The sequence below is a fragment of the Electrophorus electricus genome, chromosome 8 (genome assembly GCF_041902795.1).
Source record: "Electrophorus electricus isolate QZ-2024a chromosome 8, ASM4190279v1, whole genome shotgun sequence".
Taxonomy (NCBI): domain Eukaryota; kingdom Metazoa; phylum Chordata; class Actinopteri; order Gymnotiformes; family Gymnotidae; genus Electrophorus; species Electrophorus electricus.
The window spans coordinates 24,366,196-24,372,500 of record NC_137504.1 but is presented as its reverse complement, the minus strand read 5'-3'; the positions used below and the strand labels follow the sequence as shown (position 1 = coordinate 24,372,500).

Genomic DNA, 6,305 nt, shown 5'->3' with positions numbered 1-6,305 from the left:
ACTTCAGCGGTTTGGAGAGAATTAAAAGATTAAGCAGATGAAAGAAAATAAAAGCCACAAACTAACGATTCTAACCCGTCCTGCCAACCACGTGCACACACACACACACACACACACACGCACACACACCCTTAGTAATGTAACTGGCCTGCCAGCCACGCACACACAAGTTATACTACTACCAACAATGTGCCAGACAGACAGAGAGACAGGTAGGCAGACACACACACACACACACACACACACACCCTTAGTAACATAACTACCCTAACATAAGTGCCACATTTAAACCAAACTAACTATTGCTACTACCAACAGTGTGCCAGACAGACACATACACACCCACGCACACAGATAAAGCACAGTCAAAGCAGACACTCACAAACTACCTAACAAAACTGCCTTTATGCTAGCCACACACACACACACAAACCCCCTTTAATTTCTTCTCTGAGGTCCTTCGTGGGGAAACTCTCCATCTCTTCTTCATCAGACTTTCCATTTCTGATGGGCAGACGTAGCACTGCTGCTACTGCATTTACACATTAGTGTATATGCAGTATGTGCCATAGTGTGTTGATACCCATATACACACACACACGCACTCACATCTATGCACACACACACACACGCACTCAAACACACACTCACGTCCATACGCACACATACACGCAAACACGCACATCTATACACTCACACATGCACTCAAACACACACTCACATCCATACACACACACGCACACACGCACCCACGCACGCACTATCACCCACACGCCCATTTGCACATGCCACTGCACACACACACACACATACACACATGCCCCCATGTACACACACACCCTGTCTTTGTGGGTTATTTGTTTTAACTTGTCAATAGCTACAGTTAGAGTATAAATCTCCATTCAGTAAATCCCTTAAATGCCTACACCTAAACTATATCTTGACAAAAAGCAAATCTATTGTCTCTTTTAGTAAACAGAAGCAGAATTTTTCGTCTAAAAAAACCCCTGATGGCGCCCAACCAAATGTCCCCATAATGTAAGTGTTTTCTGTGTCATCATGGGGACATTTGCAACTAAATACATGCCCACACAATCACACAGGACACTCCCATCCCTTTTAAGTCCCTGTTCCATGATGCCAGCATGTGCGTGCGTGCGTGTGTTTGTGTGTAAGCACGTGTGTGAGTGTGCTTAACTGAATGTGATAGTTGATAACTAACCTCTTCCTCGTCAATTTTATGTACGTTGCTGTCATCTGCTCCTCTCTTTACTGCCACTGGGGATGTTAATTCTCAGCAGACCCAAACTTCAAGCCTTTCTTTCCTCTTCTGTTACCCCACTGCCCCGTCAATATACACAGTCTGTTGCCCAATTTCCCTGCCAACGCACATTCCCTTGTATAATCATATCAGCTTCAAACCAATTGATTACCTATTACACCACATCTCTGTGGACTATGCATGTACATACTAACACATGTACATACACACACACGCACTCATATTTCTCATTTCAGCCTGTCTCACATACATTACTCACTCACACACTGATACAGCTCCTCCTCTGCTCAATCAATATCCTTTCAGCAATATCCCAACACAATCTTAACCCCTCTGTCACGCACAAAGCCTGTCGTCAATAATCGTCGGCCCCTCTGTCCCTTTAGAACCAACAGCAGGGCCTGTCGTGAAGTGGGTTTTTGACTCAGGGGAAAATCACTGAAATAATGCAGCCACAGCTTCTGTTGAGCTAGATGCAGACCAGGAGCCCATTCCAGCTGGCCCCTCCAGTCGCCCAGGGCAACTCCATCCCACGTCTCTCTTCCCGGCCCTGTTCCTTACGGACAGGGCTTACTCAACTGGTTTACGTTCAACACGTCTGGAAAATGAGCAGGGGAGGACATGGCTCAACATTTGTATGAGCTTCGATTAAAACCGATCAGAAATTAGAACACTGAAGGCTCTGTTAGGTTGGTGCGGCCAGTCATTCCCATATGATAACCAAGCCACCCTGCTGTGCTTTGTTTAAATCTGACATGTCCTTTGTGTCCAAGTCTCCTTGTGTCCTGGGTTTACTTCCTGTCTCCTGGTCAGTTGTTGCTCTGTGCTAATTTATCTTTTTTTTAGATTGTCAGTATGTCCTGCCAGTATTTTTTCACTGTTCATGCACAAGAGACCTCAAATAACCTTCACACACACACACACACACACACACACACACACACACACACACACACACAAACACACACACACACACACACACATCACAGGACAGAAGAACTTGCATAGGCTGACACCCCAACACCACCTCCCACCCACAACAACCACACCAAATATAATCCTTCCCCCGGAGCCTCTTTAATATGAGCAAAATCTGTCTGCTAAAATCGTAATGCTAATTACACTGTGAAAGGCTCCGTGCATTTCATTCCCATAAGAGAGATGAGCATGGAAGAAAAGTGCCACTGTCTGCCCATCTCCACCAAACTACAATACCCAGCATTCTGTGCAAAGCCAGAAAGTCTTTCACAGAACCAAAGCGAAGAACAGACATCTGACTAATCATCCAGACTGAGATATTTAACCTGCTAGATATTAAACTCCTTATCTTATTCATGACAGAAAATGACCCAGTTCACAGAAAGTCAGAAAAAAGCTTTTTCTAGTAATATGGTTACAGCAGGCAGACCAAGGCCTACACAATATTACCCAGAGAGTTCTTTGTGAACAGACTGTTAGGTGCCCTGTGTATGTTTGTGTGTGTGTGTGTGTGTGTTTGTGGCCCCTGTCATGATCAGCGCTTAATTACCTTCTTAATTGGTGCATAAAGGTTTGTAACGGTAATGGCAGGACATGCTCTCTATGACCGTCTGACTCGTAACACCCACTAGCACAAAACCGGTCTACCTGTATATACTGGAGAGCAGTGAGGCTGAGGATGGGATTTGGGTCCTTTTACTGGGATCCACACCCTCAGTATTTTTCCATCTCACTCTCGAACAAAGAGCCGCGTGCCGCTGATGTGAGATCACGGCGCGGTTTTCACGCCGCCATGCGCGCTGCTCTCTGCTGGTGTCTCAACATCCCCGGTGCAAACTCAAGATAAGAGGCTCCTATTGGTATCTTTTCTCAGATTACATTTGGGATTTTTTTTTTTATTATTTTTTTTTTTTTTACAAAGTCCAGTCGGTGACCTTGACGAGCCTCTGCTCATTAAATGAGAGCTCCCGTTAGCGGCTAGTGGCAGCTAGCTACGACCATGGCGTAGCCACTTGTGCTGCGGGTTAGCGGTTAGCGCTAGCGGTCGCCGTGCCGACAGGGCAATCTGTGGCATTTATACCTGGGCCTGCGTCCAGAGAGACTGCCTGCAGGGGACTGCAACAGCTTTTCCAATTAAAGCCTGGATCCCTTTCCCCAACATCATGCATCACACAGAACCAAACACCCAAACACACACACACACACCTAGTGTAGCATGACAAAATAATGGCTTTTATAAATACATGAAAATGTCTCTGTGCATTATATGATACTATGACAACCAAATGCAATCAGTCCTGAAGTCATACACACATTTAGAATGATGTTACGGAGCACAGCAAATGGGGGTACCGCCCATGTGTGTGTGTGTGTGTGTGTGTGTGTGTGTGTGTGTGTGTGTGTGTGTGTGTGTGTGCGTGCGTGCGCATGTATCTGTCTGAAACTCCTAACCCTTCTCAGCTATTAGTAAACCACCGTTTTAACATACCTTTCAGTGACCCAACACACACACACACACACGTCTTGAGAGACATTTTCACGCAGTGCAGCTGAGTGGGAATTAGACGTGCTTCACAGCTGACAGTGGGCTGGTCATACACCCATCTGCTACCTCTAATGGACAGTGGTAAATCTCTCACTCAAACACACATACACACACACACACACACACATACACACACACACACACACACACACACACACACACACACACACAACGTCATTTAGGAAGGCCCATTGTCTCAGTAAGTTGCCTGGTGTCACCCACTGCTTTTTCCACTCCATCACTCTCAGTGGTGACACACTGATCGGCCACTTCTATTGCCAGCACTAACAGTACAACCAAGGGTGAAATGTGTGCTCGAGTTACCACCCTAAATGTCATTCTGAACGAACACACACACACGCACGCACCCCCCCCCCCCCCCCACACACACACACACACACTGCTGTTCCAGAAGTCAGTATAGCCAGAAATCTCTTCAGGCGAGGTATCGCGTTATCACTCAGTATACGTGAAATGAATCCACCTCTTATCACCACGAGGCTACTTCCATTCGATCAGTGGGCTACCTTTACTCTAAAGCAAACACTGTGCTCTTTGTGGAATGTGGAATATCGTTGTCCTTTTATCAGTGCAGAATGATTTTAAAATACTCAATCTCGCCAATGACATCTCACCGTCATAAAAATACCGCTTTGAAATCAAACCTCGCTACTCGCACGGAACTCCCCGAGCATAAAGGTTTTTACAAAGGTAGAGGATTAGAATGACCGGTTATGCCAATTGCCCTTAACGTGAACCAGATGGTCTCGCGGGGCAGGTCCGTAAAATCCCCGAAAGCTCAGCACGAGCCTGTTCCATTGTATCATAGTGGCACGAGCTGCACTACAGCAATTTGAGGCTGGGTCTACCACACACACACACACACACACACACACACACACACACACACACACACACACACACACACACACACTTGGCAATCCCCCGCTGAAAATGAAAACCACGATATAACCTTCAATATATAAACTTCAGTCATGCAACAAATCCCCGTTAAAAATCATTCTGTCACATTAAAGTATTTCGCATAGGCTACGTTATCATAAGCTACAACCAGGTAAACAAAACTTTAAAAGAACGCCTTTATTTCCACACGATTTATATTTTTCCTCTGAAGCCTAGTCTTTCAGGTGCCCCTCCGGGTGCCGCCACGCGCACTGCGGGTCATATCTGGGGTACCGCTCCCTTAGAACCACCTGCGCATTCAACCCGCGCGACCCGCGATGCGAAATCACGTCTCCTAACGGCTTCTGGGTCTTATTACAACCCCACAGAGACATCCGAAAGCAGACAAGAAAGAGGGACATAACTGTCAAGCATTCACGAAACGCATTTTCCCTTCCCTCTGATGTGAAGCTACACCGGTGCGGCACTTACCAGCGTAGCTGCGCGGCGTGTGTGTGGGTGGGTGTGGATGCTGCAGGATCGCGCTGCTCCCCGTGCCTTTGTCTGTCGGCGCAGCCGGTCTGCCCGTTATGCCGTCCCTGCCGGTAGGCTGCGTGGTCCTAACGCCGCCTCCCCGCACACGCCCCCTCGACACATAGCAGCTCAGCAAGTAGGTGTTCGGTAGGTGTTTGTTTGGTCCGTAGATGACATAATCTACAACGAGGAAAACGCGTTGTCACGTTGGTTTCGCCAAAAGTCACAGCATGAAGTACATTTAAAAAGTTGTTTGATGAAAGAGGCAAAAGTGTCAGATTCCCACAAACCCTAACGTCAGACATTTTGCTTCAGAATGTTCCAGAAAATGATTTCAGTGTCTGGATTTGTTGGTAATTGTTGGAGATTGCAGGTTGCAAACTCCTTGGTCTTATGTTTACTTTCCAGCAGAAAGTCTTGCAGAAGCCCTAGGGAAATGGAGGCTAGTACAAATAGGCTAGAGTCTATGGACTCTGTGCATTCAGTGTCATCATCACGTGTGTTTGTGTGGCAGCATCTCCAGTTCAAAAGCCTTAAAACAAGAACAGTTCTGAAAACAAAGGGAAAGTAAATAGCTTTCTGTGAACACACACACACACACACACACACACACACACACACATGCATGTGCATCCACGTACACACACGCTCACACACATAACGGCAAGCTTTGTGTTGCGAGGTCATTTGGACTGTGTGTCTAGCCTGGTCTTCCAGGTGACCAGGTTATTCAATTGATCGTGTATTGTCAGTGTGAGGGTGGATTATGCGCCCTGTGTAATAAGTGGGGTGTGAAAAACAGATGGGATGGCTAAAGTTGAGGTCTCTGAGGGAATGAGTGTGTGTGTGTGTGTGTGTGTGTGTGAGCACTCACACGCATTTGTTTATGATATAGTATCCATGAATACAGTAGCAACTTGCTGCCCAAAAAAGTATGTCACAATCTTACATGTCCCACAGCAACAAAGACCAGAAAGAGCCATTACATTCGCTGGTAGCAGAGCAATGAAGCGGACCTTCTTTACCTCGGATCCGTGCCCCCCCCCCCTTATCTGCACTCCG

At 46.6% G+C, this 6,305-nt stretch overlaps 1 protein-coding gene across 2 annotated transcripts in view; it reads right to left on the bottom strand.

Moving 5' to 3' along the window:
• LOC113586853 (neuronal migration protein doublecortin) overlaps positions 1-5,308 on the bottom strand; it is a 50,474-nt gene extending 45,166 nt beyond the window's left edge. Inside the window, exon 1 of one of the 2 annotated variants that reach the window (XM_081719715.1) lies at positions 5,202-5,308. The gene's annotated coding sequence lies outside the window, so the exon portion shown is untranslated. Of the gene's footprint in view, positions 1-1,222; positions 1,368-5,201 lie in introns of those variants that run through there. The other variant, XM_081719716.1, reaches the window with a different exon arrangement.
• Positions 5,309-6,305: the final 997 nt, after the last annotated feature.